This window comes from Arvicanthis niloticus, chromosome 26, assembly GCF_011762505.2.
Source record: "Arvicanthis niloticus isolate mArvNil1 chromosome 26, mArvNil1.pat.X, whole genome shotgun sequence".
In the NCBI taxonomy this organism is placed as follows: domain Eukaryota; kingdom Metazoa; phylum Chordata; class Mammalia; order Rodentia; family Muridae; genus Arvicanthis; species Arvicanthis niloticus.
In genome coordinates this window covers 5,536,162-5,550,703 of record NC_133434.1, presented here as the reverse complement: position 1 = coordinate 5,550,703, position 14,542 = coordinate 5,536,162, and the positions used below count along the sequence as shown (strand labels likewise).

Genomic DNA, 14,542 nt, shown 5'->3' with positions numbered 1-14,542 from the left:
ATCCCCACCCCAATTGATGTTACACCAAAGCTCACGCTCAGGACTAGGTTTTGATTCAAAATTTTCTTAAGGACTATTGCTCCTCTTGCACACCAGGCAGATAAAATCACCTGGAAGTCAGATTCCCCTGTCTGGATCAATCAATGGCCCCTCCCCCAACATAAACTTTCAGCGGCCATGCAGTTAGTGCAGGAACAATTAGATGCTGGCCACATTGAGCCCTCCACCTCCCCTTGGAATACACCCATTTTTGTGATACAGAAGAAAGGAGGTAGATGGAGACTGCTCTAGGACCTCAGAGAAATTAACAAGGCTATGGTCCCAATGGGAGCCCTCCAGCCTGGCCTCCCCTCCCCCGTGGCAATACCTAAGGGTTACAACAAGATGGTTATTGATTTGAAAGATGTTTTTTTCTGTATGCCCCTACACCCAGAGGATAGTAAGCGCTTGGCCTTTGGCCTCCCATTGTTAATTGCATTGGGCCATCTCCACGATTTCAGTGGAGGGTCCTGCTTCAAGGCATGGCCAATATTTTGGCCTTTGCCAAAAATTTGTGGCCCAGGCCATTGACCCTTTTTGCCTTAGATACCCTAAATTGTACATCATCCACCATATGGATGACATCCTTTTGGCAGGTCCCGATGAGACCACCTTGCTCAGGGTTGGCCAGGAGTTAGTAACTGCCCTTCAAGACCTCGGGTTACAGATTGCTCCTGAGAAGGTGCAGCTGCCAGCCCCGCTGTCTCCCCCTACGGCCAACCCCTAGACTTCCATGCCCTCAAGAAGGGTTCCTGGTATGCCTGGCTCTGCCCTCGTTTCTCTCGCTAGGGAGCCTGGCATCTTGATCACCCTGACAAAAATTGGCTTTTTCCTACACTAAGGCCTGCCTTTGATGTGGCCCTCTAATATCGGGGAGTCTTCCTTTATGGTGACATTACACCCCAAACTGACAAATGGCTGGTAACCTGGACATTCACAAAGGGATTAGGATGGCTGTGAGTTAGCCTGATGACAGGATTATTGTAGGTCCACTTCCCAGGGCCCCACCCAATGCAGCCAGAAAGGAGTGCATGGTGCTGGGAGTGAGTGCAGCCTACATAGCCTAAGACAGGGCCCTTACCCTCCTTTCACACACCTCGGGGTCCCTTGACATTGCCCATCGTCGATAGCGTAAAGCTTTCGACCATCAACGTGACTCATCTCACATCAATGTCTTGGGGTTATGAACTTGTCCATGACCCCCCATAATTAGACCTCCAAATTCTAAAATTCACATAGTTGGGGTTGATCACAAGACGCCCTCTCCATCTAAACAGAGAAGGGGGAGATGTCAGAAGCCAGGACCCTCACCTCTCACCCTCACCCCCTACCTCTCCCCACCTGCACAACCTCCCCTGCAGCTTCATCCTGCCTGGTAAGCACAAGATCCTGTTTGGCAGCTGCAGATAAACTCGAAGGAGCATACCATGTCTTTTGAGAAAAGCAGTGTACCATGTCTTCTGAGAAAAGCAGGTAGACCACAAAATGTTTCAGGGCACAGGCCAAGAAGATTCTGATTCACGTCTCAATGAGGGGCCATCCGGAAGGGTCTGTGCCTCGAGCCCCATGGTAGACGCCACCTGACCCTACCCGTGGGTCCTAGTAATTCGTGGGGACGAGGAGGACCGCAACCTGAAAAAAGAACAGGTGAGAGTGGGAAAGGACTCAAGGGAGCAATTGCTTGTCAACACACTCACAAAATTTTCAACCCCAATTTATCCTGTGTACAAGAAATGCAGGCACAGGGAGTGGAGCAGAAACTGAGGGAATGGCCAACCAATACCAGCCCAACTTGAAACCCATCCCATGGTCATGAATCTTTTTAAGGTATGTTTTCATCATGGAAATTTCTTTCTTCTTCAACTCTGGCAAATAGTTATATCTGATAAAGTAGTGAACGTTGGCAGATGTGATGCTTTGGAAGTCAAGAGCGCATTGCTCAAGGCTCTTCTGCATTTCATAGTTCTTACTTTGAAATCAGGTGATAGAATCTGTATACTGAGAGATTTTCCTTTATTTTTGACTTGCGTTTTTTCTCTTACAGCTTTCAGTACTAATTTCAATACAAATTTCTTTGTTTTGTTTAGTTAATGTTTAAACTGATCGAACCCCTTAAGAGGAGTACAGAAAATCATGAGATGATCACAGACATTGTATGGTTGGAGCTTAGTTTTGTTTTGAGTTGATTGTGCTTTTATTTTTTCCCCTTTTGAGGTATTTGGTTTACTTTTGATTTTCTTGGAGTCCGAAGATTGAGAGACTTTAAATTTTAAAAACTTTGGATTTTTAAAGAAATTGGCTGTTTTAAAGGGAGAGAAATTTTAATGTGTTTGGATTTATATAGACTATGGGATTTTTAAAGTTTTTTTTAAAAAATGTGAGATCTTGGGGGGAATAAAAAGAAAGATTATGATTTAACAGAGATGTGTTTATATCAAGTTGGCAAGGGGTCAGTTGTACTGGCTGGTTTTGTGTGTCAACTTGACACAAGCTAGAGTCTTCAGAGAGGCAGAAGCATCAGTTGAAAGAAAATGCTTCTATAAGATCCAGCTGTAAGGCATTTTCTTAATTAGTAATTGCTGACAGAGGGCTTGGCCATTGTTTGTGGTGCTGTCCCTAGACTGGAGGTCCTGGGTTCTATAAGAAAGCAGGTTGAGCAAGCTAGGAGAAGCAAACCAGTAAGCATCCCTCCATGGCCTCTGCATCAGCCTATGTCTACAGTTCCTGCCCTGTTTGAGTTCCTGTCCCGACTTCTTTCCATAATGAACAGCAATATGGAAGTGTAACCCAATAAAACATTTTCCCCCAACTTGCTTTTTGATCATGGTGTTACATCATAGTAATAGAAACTCTAAGCTGGATCTGTTTTTTTTTTTTTTTTTTTTTTTTTTTTTTGTTGTTGTTGTTTTTTTTTTTTTGTTTTTTTGTTTTTTTGTTTTTTTAATGAAAATTGGCAGTTACATCTTCCAATAGATACTCTGTTCCCTTTTCTTCTATACCAGAAAACAAATAATCTATGCCAAAATATTTGGTGCTTTCCACAACTTTTGCTTGCTGACTGCTGGTTTCTTCTTCTTTTTAAAAATCTATTTGTGTTCTGTCTGTCTGTCTGTCTGTCTGTCTCTATCTATCTATCTATCTATGTATCTATCTATCTATCTATCCTCTATCTACCTATCTCTATTCATTTATTGAGGTAGAGTTTTATATAGCACAGACTGGCCTCCTACCTGCTGTGTAGCCAATGATTACCTTAAACTTTTCTGCCCTCTAACTCAGTGCTGAGTTTACATGTGTGCTTTATCACCCAGTTCTAGGTGGTGCTTGGGATTGAACCCTCCCAACTGAATTACATCTGCTGTCCCCCATCCTTTTGTTCTTATGTTGGAGCCTCTTTTCAGCTGAGATTCAAGGAGCACAGCATAACTGACATTTGCTAGGAAGCCTGCAGAGTGTGAGATTATTTTATTTTATATAGGAAGCAGACTATAACCAAGGAGCCATTTTTCTTATGCTTTAACACATCTCCCCATATTTCCTATTTTTCTATCTAGCTTTGAGAAAACAACTTAGCCTGAATGGAAGATACAGTTTTTTTTTTCCTTAAGGGTAGAAGATAATGTCATAATTGACTTTTATGCATTTTGCCACCAACAAGGCTCAGATGATAATTTTTTTTGATCATATATCAGGAGGTCATAGAACAGCACAAACATAAAACTGAGGTCAATGACATGGGTAGCACACAAGAAGAGAGCAGTCAGTTCATAGATTGGCCTTATATTTACAAAATGGGGAAGCCAGTGTGGATCCTGTCCTGATAGAGGCATATTTAGACATGCAGAACTGTCTTTCTGATTCCATAAGACACCGGTTCCTACTATCCTATTGTCCTTCATATCAAGTCACCCGAGGTCTCAATCCACTGAGCACCATTTTGATTTCATTACATCACAGCACTCTAGAGGGGCAGGGCACACCTCAAGTCAAGTTGCTCAGATTGGCCATGCATTGTAGAAGGTTATTAAGTACAGGAGGAGAAGTCGTTATAGTAGAAATTAATACCATTGAGTTGTGACCACTGGCTCAGGGCTGGCAAGAGGGCTTTGAGCTGAGAGTCCTTCATCCTGCAGTGCTCGAACTGCAGACGCTGCAGAGTTTCAAATACATTCTCTAGGAGGATTCAGAGATTCTCGAAACATGACATGGAAAACACTACAGTATTGAAGTGCAGTTGTTTCAGTTGATAGAGGCTCTGACACTTTGACATGTGTTTCAGGTCTGACATTGAGAGTTGGCAGAAAGACATAGAGAAGGACTCCAAGCGGGTCTCCAGACATCTGAACAAAATTTCCATGTTGTCATAGGGAAAGTAGGCACCATTCAAATAGACTCTGGAGATGGTTGAGTTTGGAGAACTGAGAAAAGAATTGTGCAAAACACTTCTTTACATCTGTCACTCTATCCACAACATTATATTGGAAATTGATTTCATTTAGATGGTATTTCACAATATTTCTCATCCTGTCAAGGTAATGTGGAAAGAAACGTAGGAAAGACAGGATCTCATATATGCATAATTCCAATTTGTGAATTTGTGGATATAGTTTTTGTGGAAAAAGTTCACGACCTCTCTGATAATCTCCAGGGAGTTATATTGGAAGTCGATTTGATGTAGATTGAATTTGATAATATTTCTCATTTGGCCAAGGAAATGTGGAAAGAAATGTAGGAAAGACAGTATTTCATGTGTGCATATTTCCAATTCCTCAATATAGATTGGCTGGAAAATGTTCAAGACCTCTTTGGTAATCTCCAGGGGGAAGAGAAAAATCTTCAGAAGATAAAGTTTTATCTGGCATTTTAGTTTAAGGGTTTTGTTGAGAAGCAGTACATTCCTTTTCCATTGAGGCAAGAGATTTAATATTTAGCTACAGCAGATTCAGGGAAGTAGTTTCCTTCTGGCTAGAAAATCAGGGTATAGTGTGTGGGAAACCCTCCACCTCCATGCTCATCAGGCACTAGATGTCAGAATTCTTTTAGTCTCATAGGTGAAAATCCTCACTTGAAAGTTAGTAAAGCAGTTGTGGGAAGGAATTCAGCAGTACCTGGTCACTGGTTATGGAGGTGGAGGGGGCAGGACCAGTGAGGAATGTAGAATGCTTAGCACATAAACTTACTTCCCCCAAGCTATCTGCTCAGTCTTTGGCCTAGGAGCCCAGTGGCTTTCCCTTCCTGGGCTTTTGTAGATGTTGACCAGCTGAGGCTGGCCTTGCGCTGTATTGTCCTCTGCTGCTCTCTGACCCCAGGATCACACTGCCATCAGAAAGTACATCCCTTTGTGTTGGAGATTGGTTCTAATGGTTTGATTCAATTAGAAATCTGCATGTCCAAATGCTAAAGGTCCTTGTCTCCAATTGGTTTTTGATTGATCAATAAATATGCCAATGGCTAATGGTTGGGCACTGGGTGAGCTCCTTAAAGTTGCGGGGTGAGGATGCAAAGGCAAGAAATCGACATGACTTGGGGTAGAAGAATAGGATTCAGGAGTGACAGGAGATAAAATCAAACAGCCATATGAGACTTTGGGTAAGTGGCCACTGGCTGCTTCCTTGATTGGGCTTGGGGTAACAGGGGAAGGTTAAGGAGTGTCCAGCATTTGAGGTAGCCAGGGCATTTTAAAAGTAAGCTAATGTGTGTGTGTGTCTTTCATTCAAGGATTCAGACAGTTTCTAGGCTGGTGCACCCATGCAATCTGTGGGGGTTAGGGGTTGGTACAAAACTGTAGCCAAAACTTGCCACCACACTGTTGGCTTCCTGCAAGGTCAGATCCTGGCAGATGGTAGGAACTGATGCTGGTTGGCAGACACAGTGGTTACTACAGTGTGTTGCTCTTTGCAGACATGAGGAACAGGAGATAAAATCTGACTCCCTAAACAGGGATCCCTGTACTCTTCCATTCCCACATCTCCACACTCCCTTTGCCCTCTTTTCTCAGCAGTGAACAATAAAGTCCCCTTTCTTCCTCCTTGTCCTCAAGTTCCTCACCTTCCCTTTCTTCTTCACACTCCCAAATTTCTTAATTTATTCAGCTTCCTTGGTCATGAACCTAAGTTTGGCTTGAAAATTGGGCAAGCAAGGTTCTTGGCAGGATGAAGACAATGAAGGAATAGATGAATGTTTCTAGTTCTGATCATAGCTTTTATCTTCCTCCCTACAGTCTGTCCTTTCCCAGGATTTAGGGTAGGGAAGCCTTCTCACTCTCCTCAAACCATCATGGGCCTCCCCATAGGTAGGGTGCAACTTCACATGCAACAGCTTCTTCCCTGACCATTGTCTTTTGCTCATTGTTCAGAGCCACAGGTTCAGCTCCTATATGATACTTGAGGGATGGCCTCGAGTAAGCCAATGACCCTTGCTTCTGCCTTTCAGCTTTCATATGTGTCCAATGTGATCTGTTCAATTCTTTTAAAATTTGTGATGAGCTTTGTCAGTGAAAGGAACAGTATGGCTCAGGACCCCCAAGGCCAAGTTCTCAGATCAAGTTCTCAGCATGAAGGGGATTTATTTACTCCAGAGGGACATAGAGCAGGGAATAGAGGACAAAGACAGCATAGACAAAGAAGGGGAAAAGGAACTGAGAGGTCAGATCCTTTAAGTTCATACTCCATCTAGGCAAACCTGACCTAAATTTGAACTCATCCAAGTTGCTCCCCAACAAGACCTGAGCCTAGCTCTAGTCTCTAGGCTAATCCTCAACAAGACCAGCATTCCTAGGTTATTACCCCAACAGACCTGTATCCCAGGTTACAAGCCCACCCCCTGCCTAACAACCACACATACAGATGGGAGCAGAAATTAAGTTTGTGACTCTCAGTAGGTACCAGCCAATTATGTTAAAGGACACAATAGCTTTCCAATTAGATGCTTGCACACATACTCCCTGATTGCTGCTTACTATAAAGCCTTGACTTATAGACATTTGGGGCTTCCCCCCTCAAAACCATCCTATGTGATGGTGGTGAATTAATTGGTGGGGGGTGGCTAACTCAAATAACATATAAACCCTGATGGGAGTTACATCCTGTCTGGTTTTTTTTGTTTGAATCACTACCATTTTCCTGGCACTACAGAACAAAGGAGAGGGGAAAAATGGGGCCAGGGAGTGGGGTAAGGTGAATTTGTTCCAGGGTGACAAAGCAGTGCCTCTAGATAGAGAGGAGACAGATGTGGCACATAAAAAAAGGTGTTTATAAAGGTAAAATGGGATACCCTGTTCTAAGATGAGATGTTTAATTTTAATTGGGTACATGAAGTAGGTGAGCCAAAGGGACCCTTTAGTATCTGGGCTTCAATACTTTAATAGCTGGATCTTGGTAGTCAGCCTCAGGAGGAGGGATTGGCCAAATAAGAGAGTAGACCTCAAGGGATAGCTTTACAAGTGTAATTTAATGGCTTTTTTTTTTTTTTGCAAGATAGAGGGAATTGGGGAGAGGCAAGGCCTGTCAGAACCATGCTCATCATGTTTCAGCTGGCCAGGGTCCCTTCAGTGGGGATTTTCCATAGCTAAGGACCATCTGCAAGGTCTGAGGATGCTCACTTGCCCTGCGGGAGGCAGCTGGGTTTAAGGCCTGGCGGTAAAAGCAGAGCATGTGGGAGGATGGTTTGTTTCCATGTAGGAAAACTCTAGTTTACTTTTAGTATTTGTAGCCACTGACTGTAGGTCAGACCGAAATTCCTTTGAGTATGAAAAAGAAAATACTTCTCGAGGGATCTTTGGGTAGTAATCAGGGGCCTTGTAAGTGGACATTCTCAGGGATGGCAGGATTTAGACTCAAAAATTTTACTCTGTACTCTTGGGAGTTGGCCCAGATTAAGGGTGGGGTTGTAATAACCCAGAGAGGCCATGCTCGTCATCTCAGTGTGGCTGGTGCACCTTTGACCTAAGAGCCTGACTCTGCTCATTTACTGACTCACTGATTCTTTCTACAGATATTTAGGATTTTCTCTTGTCCTTCCTTGTCAGGCAGTGAAGCCAATTATGCTATTCAGGGATCTGCTAGAGCGTGTTTTACCAACACTAATACAGAGTGAAATCTGACAATGGATTTTATATGTTGTGGTGACAAAAATTTTCTTTAACAGGCTTCAAAGCCAGACTTTTCTTATCCTGTTCTAGCTTAGTTTGAGCCTGTGCCTTTTTCTATTATCTTAGATTGGCTTACTATTGCTGTGATGAAACACCATGACCAAAAGAAACTTGGGGAAGAAACACATCATCAAAAACAGTGAGGGCAGGAACTTATAGATAGGAGCTGATGATTATGGAGAGGTGCTGTATACTGGCTTGCTCCTTCTAGCTTGCTCAGGTGTTTTCTTATAAAAATAGGACCACCAGTTTAGGGATGGTACCATTTATAAATGGTCTTGTCACTCCTCAGTGGATTACTAATTAAGAAAATGTAGATCATATGGAACCAGATCATATGGAACCAGTTTCTCAATTGATCCTCCATCCCCTTTGCTAGCACTAACATGTGTCAAGTTGACATAAGACTAGTCAGTATAATTCTAATCCTGTAGCATGGGTACACAGGGTCAATTTTCCCAGCACTGTCCAAGCCCTTACATGCTTGGACTCACTATCAGATGTTGATATTTCCAAAGTTCAGTTGGGGACAGAGAGACACTCTCTGTCTCAAAACCCTCTCCTTGTTCTCCTTCTCCAGATTTGTTTTCCTTCCTTCTCCCTTTCTTCTTCTTTGGCTGGTGTATAGCACAATATTCTACCTCTTCTCTTCATTATACAAATGAGACGATCAAGAAGCACTGCAGTGAGGTTGGTTCTCCAACAGTGAAGGTGACAGACCTCACGCCTGCACACACCACACACCTAGACGTGTGTTTTCTGGGCAGTTCCAAACTCAAGTCAATCTAAGAATGAAGACTAACAGTCACAATGCCACATTCAAATTATGTTCTTTTTTCTTGCCTAGCAGTAAGTACTGTGACACTCTTTCAGGATGCTGGCAGCTGTGGTGATTCCTCATGGTCACTTGTGCTACTTCATGATTTCTGTACATTAAGTGGTCTTTGTGTTCCCTGATTTTCCTGCTGTAGGTTGATGTAGTTCAGAGCACATCTGAGGTAGGTCAGAACTAGAGATGGTGTTTGGTAGGCTAAGAGGATTAACTGTGGCTTTCAATTTAGGGTGAGTTTACTGGCATACACTCCATCGACAGTTAATGAGAATCTGCAGTTTCTTCTATGGCATGTTTCCAGCTCTTTTAGGAGAATATTGGTGTATGTCCAGTGATAGAAGTGTGATTAGACTACCTTCTTCACAGGAAACTGCCAGACTCCACACAGAGCTAATCACGTTACATTCTCTTTGAAGTATAAGCTGCTCCATGACCATGCCAGCACTTACACAGTCGGTCATTGTGTGACCGTTCTCTTCTTTCAGTCATCCTAGTACATGGGCCGAGGTTGCATTTGCACTTGACTATGGGAAGTGACATTTGATGTAATTCACTTGTTTAGAATTTTTTTCCTTAGTCAAGCTTCTGTTATGATTGTTTGAGTCAGATTTGTTGACTTGAGAACATCCTTTACATTTTTTGGATCAAGCTCTTTGACATTTTCTACTAGTCTATATATTTTCAGATATTCAACAGTGTTTTCCTATTAGCAGAAGACTTTAATTTTAAGAATATAGATTCTAGTTCCTTCAGGCACTGTTTGGAAATACTCTAATGGAACATGTCTTAGTTAATGAGAGGCTTTATTCCATCTCACAATCATAACCCACTCTCAACCATTGTAACTCCAGGTCAGTAAACTTGATTCCCTCTTCTGGCTTCCAATGGTGTGAACATACATATGGTACACAGACATACATGAAGGAAAAACACCCATGCACATAAAATACTAACAACTTTGAAAGTATAGATATTAATTTCATTACATTTCATCTTCAAGTTTAATATGTTGGTCTCTGACACATTCGAGTTAAAATTTGTGTATCATCTAAATGGTAGGTCAATGATCTTTTACTTATCTAAATTTTGCCAATACACTAGAAGGTGAGTTTTCAGTCCATCGTGGGAGGAAAGTCATCAAGGGATTGCCCAGCTGTCAAACGTGCATGCTAAAGCATCAAACCTGCTGGGTAAAGTGTACATATTGGTGAAAGAGTTGCACTGCTTTCTCTGGGGGGAATGAACTGTTTTCTGATTAGAATGGAAGCTTGTTCCCCAGAAAAAAGTCTATGCCTTTGACTCTAACCTGGTCAGAATCTCACTTCTTAGGAGGTCATAGGCCTAAGGATGGGGGATATACTATTGTTGTCTTGTTTAGTGAAAATTTGATCTAATTGCCTTTCAAGTGTTAGTGATTATAAGTAGATTAGTTCTGCATTCTACACTGGACAGAAAGCCTCTTTCTGTAGTTAATACAGTGAGTCACACGTGGTCATATGACTGCTGAGTGCTCCATGCTAAACTTCTGTGTCAACTTCCCCAAGCTCAGGGGACACTAAGGAAAGAGAGTGGAAGAATGTAAGAGCCAAAGGATGGGGAAGGGGTGCTGTGGAACACTGTCATCTGGCCCTGGCATGACTATGGCTCTTATGAACTTACAGCATCTGCCGTTGCATATGTGAAAAGGAAGGTCGCTCGGGGAGTCTCAGGAGGAGTGGAAGGGGCAGCTGTGGTTAATAGCATCAAGACACATCGCATACATGAAGAAAATGTCAAAGAGTAAATTAAAAATATTTTAAAAATAAGATAAAATTTACTGCTTTGCTTACCTGATTTGCCATTTCCCCCATAGAAAGATAAAGGCATGTTTTGTGTCATATTTTACATTAATTCTAAACATTTTATGATTCCATTTTGCTCTCATTATTTCATTAATTAGTTTTACTCATTTTCCAAATGATTTGTTTTTTTGCCAGTGCAGGGTTCACATGGTGAGATATAGATTTCTCTGTCTATTTCATTTTTTAGAATTTAATTTAATTTCTAATGTATTTTTTCATTTTATATCCCGCTCATGAAGCCCCTCCTGGTCATTCTCTCTCACAACCCTTCCCCCACTCCCTCCCCCTCTCCTCTGAGCAGGTGGGGGCCCCTTGAATTCCTCCATCCCCTGGCACTTTAAGTATCTTTAAGGCTAGGCACTTCCTCTCCCACTGAGGCCAGACAAGGCAGCCCAGCTAATAGAACATATCACATGTACACATGTACAGCTTTTGGGATAGCCCTCGCTCCAGTTGTTCAGGACCCACATGAAGACCAACCTGCACATCTGCTACATATGTGTAGGGAGGCTTAGATTTAGCCTGTGTATGTTCCTTGATTGGTGGTTCAGATTCAGAGCCCCAAGAGTACAGGCTAGATTTGCCAGAGGTGCTAAATCCTTCCTTATTCTAGGGTGGTACCTGCTTGCCTCAGGACTCCAGGAATTAGGAAGTTACGTTGCTGAGCCCAGGATCAGAAAAAGGGAGCAAGGCTCAAGCCCCAGATTGTTCATTGGCTGTTGGTTTGTGTTCTAGGCAATGGTAGAGCAAGTTTGAGACGGTGAAAGTTCAGATCTATAGTAGGAGAGCACAGGAATTTCTTCTGATCAGAGGATTTAAAAACCACTCTCATGTGCCAAATCAGCTATCTTTGCCCAATCTGTATGCCAGGGACCTTCTGCAGGACTGTATATTAAAGACTGCTTCATTTATTTTATTCTCTTGAATTTGTTATTTGTGACTTCCAACAATTGTATACATCTCCAAAGCTTCCCCTTAAAGAAATGTAATAACACTCTACATGGAAAAAAAAAACCAAAAACCTGTTATATTTAACTCTACTGTGGAAAGAAGGTGATCTAGTTTTGTGTGTCTATCCCACCAACCTTTGTGAAAGCAATTGATTTTAATTGGAAATGCTCATTTTTAAAGTGTTAAGACATTTTAGAATTATTTTTTCAGTTTTCTTTTCTTTTTTTAAAGGAATCTAAGATTGTTTTAATTATCTTAATCAGTAAAGTTATAGGCTTATTAATTTTTGAAATGCACTATTAGTGATAATTGTTCACAGGTAAATACTAATAGTGATAACATGAAAAGATGAGATTTTTAAATATAAGAGATATTTATATATCTCATGTATATACAGGCAAGCTGAGACACGTAGAGTTTGCAATGCACACACTCCTGAGCAAACCCCACTGTGATTCTGAAGTTTTCTGCATTTAGCTTAAAAGATGTTTCTTCCCAAGGAACTGAACTTTTCCTTCGAATGCACTTGATTGGATAGGAGAACTGGGCTCATAGAAGGGATTCATGGCGAACTTGATATATAAGTCGTAAACATCAGTGAAGAAGCTCTTGATGCCATCTTCATGCCTCACATCGTGAAGCATGATGAACCTCATGTGCCCAGCGGTGACAAATGCTGAGACAAACCACTCATTGAATTTGTCCACAGTTTTTAAGTACATGTTGTTGGAGAGCCACGTGTTCTCATCAAAGAGGTCCAGAGCGGCATGAGCTATGAAGTGGTTCAGATGACGATGTTCATCTTTGGATTCTGCTTTCCCAGCTGCCAAAAAAATCCCATTTCAAAAACTAGATTATCATGGTGGCCAACAATTATGAAGTAGAAGCTTCCAGACATTATCTTCTGTCTATGTATGGCTCTACACATAAGTCGACTTCCCTCTAGTTCAGGAGAAGATGTGCTCAAGGTAGAGAACAGGTCAACCCTCAGTTTTATTTTCTATGAATAGATTGTCTATGAAAATCTCAAGTTCCTTTAGTTCTAGATGGTGTCAGAAAAGTGTGGCAGACTGAACTATTGGGAAGAGATATTTTGGCAGAGTGATTGATGCCACAAATGGACAGATAGACTCCAGTATTGAAAGGACTGTGAGAAATGTCCAGGCACACATGACAGATAGCAAGGACTTGTTTGTTCTTTGTTTCTAAGACTCAGGGAGGTCCTGAGCCATGTGAGTGATGAGTTACTAGTCAGACTGTCTCTGATGCCTTTAGGGAAAATAGTAAGTCTGGATTCTATATGCAGAGTCATCTCTGAGGGTCAGAGAGACAGAGCTGCAGACACGTATGACTTGAGCATCAGCTGATGTGGGATCTTACCAACTGATGTGTCTAGATAACTTGGTAGGAAATCAGGTAACAGGATGCAGTGAGCCCAATGCTTTGACCATCGCAGGGAGATGTGTAACCCTCTGTCTGACTATAGCTTTGTTCAAGGGAACACATTCAGAGAACAATGTTGGTTCCCAATCTGGAGAGATGTACCCATAGAATTGAGGAAATTCATTGTGGGCTCCAAGGACTGTTATGAGAGCTGATTCTTTTTAAAAAGAACATTAAGTTTAGTTGCTTTCATAACACAGAGTTTATAAGTGGAAAGGTAACGGTACCTTTGTTTGGAGATCTAGGGACAAAGGAATACCACAAACCCTTAGAGGATGAATTTTCCACAGAAGGGAGGATAGAAACTTTAGTCTGTGGGCAGGTTGTTAGCCATTGCCTTTTAGAGAAGGGAGTACATTTGAGGTATCTATGGGTAGCAGAATGGGGAAAGATCTGTCTTGAGATCTGTGTGATGTCTGCTATTGTACTAGGAACAATGGGACAAGTTTCATTGGTAAAAATCTTTACCAGACACAAATTTATAGAAACTTTAATAAAAGATATGCATTGTAAGAAGACAAGATCAACACACATACACACACATACACACATACAGAGGAGAGAGAGAGAGAGAGAGAGAGAGAGAGAGAGAGAGAGAGAGAGAGAAAGAGAGAAGGAGGGGAAGAGGAATTGGTTACTTGGTCTCATCTCAATGATATTTGAACAGATAAGGAGTTAGAATCTCACAGATTTCGTGTGTAATACATTTTATAACATTATGTGTTATTTTCTAAGTCTGCTCATTGGGGGAGCAGCATCTATGGGCATTAGGAATTAGATTTCAATTATTTAGAGGATGAATCACAAGTTATCATATTAGGCTCCAAGCTGTCTGAGTCAGAGTTTGATTGTTAGACAACAGGCATATAGTCTTTGAGTTTTAGCCTTTTTTCATCTCTACATTTCTCCTTGTGATGTCAGTGATAAGATAAAGGTCTCATTTATTCTGGTATTGTATTCCAGCTGAGAAGGGATATTTGAGGGCTTTGGTTGGTATTGCCTTGCCATAGGGTCACAAGAGCTGTAAGCTGAAAAGCCTTGAGGTATATATTTTAAAGGAAGGGAGTGTCTTTCTGTGGGTGTGGAAAGCCAGCAGGTTAAACAAGCAGGAGCTGAAGACACATAGAAGAATGAAAAATAAGAACAGAGTGACTATGGGAACTAAAAGAGCTCAAACTAATCTGAAGAGCTTCCTAGGGATGGTGCTGTCCATGAAGTCTATAGTAGTCAGGATTCTCTTGAGAGATTGACCTTATAGAACTTACAGAATGGAGACTTAGTAGAGTG

General features: G+C 41.7%; 1 pseudogene; it reads right to left on the bottom strand.

Moving 5' to 3' along the window:
* Nucleotides 1-12,285: 12,285 nt before the first annotated feature.
* Nucleotides 12,286-12,710, bottom strand: LOC143438786 (trafficking protein particle complex subunit 2-like; annotated as a pseudogene).
* Nucleotides 12,711-14,542: the final 1,832 nt, after the last annotated feature.